Source organism: Camelus ferus, chromosome 3 (genome assembly GCF_009834535.1).
Source record: "Camelus ferus isolate YT-003-E chromosome 3, BCGSAC_Cfer_1.0, whole genome shotgun sequence".
Classification (NCBI taxonomy): domain Eukaryota; kingdom Metazoa; phylum Chordata; class Mammalia; order Artiodactyla; family Camelidae; genus Camelus; species Camelus ferus.
Genome location: NC_045698.1, coordinates 37,201,094 through 37,203,723, shown reverse-complemented (window position 1 = coordinate 37,203,723; position 2,630 = coordinate 37,201,094). Strand labels below are relative to the sequence as shown.

Here is a 2,630-nt window from a genome sequence, read left to right as displayed (position 1 = left end):
CTTGCGTCAGGATGAATTCCTCCTGCAGTTGAGGCAGAGTCTGTGAGGTTAAGAGGGGCCCCTAGGTGCCAACCCACCCCACCCCATCTCCCCATTTTTCTCATTGTTGCCATCTTTACCCAATACACATCTTGTTTGAGCCTCAGCTCCAGGCCACACAGACTACATAATTTGAGAGGCCCAGTGCAAAAAGAAATGGTGGGACCCCTTGATCAAAAAGCAAAAATAAGTGCCCTTCAATGTGCCAAAATATAAAGATTTTCTTTTCTTCAGTCTCTCCTGACTCATCACGGTGTTTTATTGTTCTAAGTAAAGAAAAATTAAAATAAATTATTGGCATGAATTTTACCATTCATTTATGTAGATGCAATGTTAGTTTTAAATGCAAATATAATAGCATTTACTTGCATGCAGAATCACCAAAATTACACAATTCATATTTCATGGTCTGTATTTGCATGTTTTTTTTTCTTACCAGACAGTGAAACACTGAACAAAACTAACTCAACTGTTTTTATTTTACTTCTTTTTTTAAAAATATGTAATTAAAACCCAGATTCTTGTGCTCGCCTCGGCAGCACATATACTGAAACTGGAATAATATAGAGATTAGCGTGGCCCTTGCACAAGGGTGACGCACAAATTCGTGAAGTATTCCATATTTTTAAATGAAAAATAAAAAATTAATTAATTAATTAAAAAAAAAACCCCACCAGATTCTTTTATTCATTTCCAAACAGAAATTAGAGGTGGGTAGGGTATAGCTCAAGTGGTAGAGTGTATGCTTAGCATACACAACATCCTGGGTTCAATCCCCAGTACCTCCTCTAAAAATAAATAAGTAAACCTAATTACCGCCCAGTCCACCACCAAAATTCAAGAAATTAGAGAGCAAATGCAGATAAGAGTTTCAAATGACTGCTCCTCTGGGTACAGGGGTTCTTTTGGAGTGAAAGAAATGTCTTAGAACTAGATAGGGGTGATGGCTGCACAACTATTTCACTTTTTCATATACATACATTCTACCAACATGGTCTACCTTCAGCTTTCCAATGGCTAAGGAATGACTAAAAAGGAAAGCAAAAAGCAAAAAATGAGTTACTATATTTCCCTTTCATGTCATCATTCTCACTTGGCTAATACAAGGGATTAACATAGGTAAGAAAGGGTGTGATAAGGTTCCTTGGTGATTCTTATTTGTTAGAACACCACTGCCTTTTTTTTTTTTTTCTTTCTGTTTTGGAGACAAATTCTGGTTCAAGCAGATAACATGGCCTCTGGGGGCTGCGATGGCCTTGCTGGTTACTCGGCCATAGATGCAATCAATATGCTGCCTTGCACTTGCTTGGAGTCTATAGAGCTGTCCCCCCACCCCTTGTGAATCCACAGAAATTCTGTGCCTGTGGGTGTCATGAATAGTATGTGCAACTGGAACAGCAGTAAGGAGCAGACACATATATTGTGCATGTCTCCTCTGTTGCTGTGTGGCTTCATTGTGCCAACAAACTTCACTTGCAAAACACAAGTTCAAAGATAGAATTATTAAGAATTTGAAGACTGCACAGCAGAGCATTAAACCTAGTGTGGAGCATTTCTGAGCTCGGAGTCTTGTGCTATTGGGTATGTTGTAAGTCTATGAAGCCCATTCTGGTTCCAGGGCCCAAATGCAGCTTCTCAGGATGTTTATCATGTCCTGAGCAAAAGGCAGAGCCTGGGAAACTACTGCAATATTTGGGGACATCATTTGGAATTAAAATCAATTTTCTTAAATTATTTAATTTCTAAATGGCATGGATTATGCAATAGCATTATGGGTGGGGAACTTAGACGTTTTCTAACTGGCAGGTCTCTTCTATGGCCCTATCTATCAGTTTGATTTTCTAATTTTCTCTTCTTTATCTGTTCTGTCTCTTTAGTTTACAATTATAATTACCATTTAGTAAAATGCACAGGTCTTAAGTGTCCAGCTCGCTGACTTTTTACCTATGTATACACCTATGTAACCACTGCCTGGGCATGATATGGAATATTTCCATCACCCCAGATAGTTCTCTTGTGCCCATTCTCAGTCAGTAACCACCAATCACTCACCAAAGTTTGCCACTCTTCTGATTTCTAGTACTCTAAAATAGTTCTGCCTCCTTGTCTTTTCTATAACTTTATTTAAAAAAAAAAAAAAAGGAATCAAACAGTGTATATTCTTTTGTGTCTGCTCTGCATAATGTTTTTTGAGATTCATCCAGGCTGTTGCAGGTAGAGTTTATCTATTCCAGTGTTAATGGACATTTGAGTTATTTCTAGGTTGGTGCTATTATCAATTAAGCTGCTCTAAACATTCATGTGTAAGTCTTTATGTGAACATTTGTTTTCTTTTCTCTTGGGTAAATACTTAAGAGTGAAAATGCTGAGTCATACAGTGGCAGATATTTTACTTGAGTAGAAGTTGCCACAGAGTTTGCCGAAGTAGTTATACAATTTTACACTCTCACCAGCAATGTATGAGAACTCTCTTTTCTTTTGCTTCTTCCTTTTTCTGTTTTGCCTCCTTGCTTTCCCAGCCTCATAATTGTTCCCATATAATTGAGAAGAGAGCTGTTAATTTAGGAACAAACTATGGTATTAGCTAAAGA

At 37.7% G+C, this 2,630-nt stretch overlaps 1 non-coding gene across 1 annotated transcript; it reads left to right on the top strand.

Annotated features, from left to right (window-relative positions):
• The first annotated feature begins 562 nt into the window (after window positions 1-562).
• On the top strand, window positions 563-666 carry LOC116662903. Its single transcript, XR_004318986.1, has one exon. It is a non-coding gene; the product is annotated as a U6 spliceosomal RNA (small nuclear RNA).
• The last annotated feature ends 1,964 nt before the right edge of the window (window positions 667-2,630 follow it).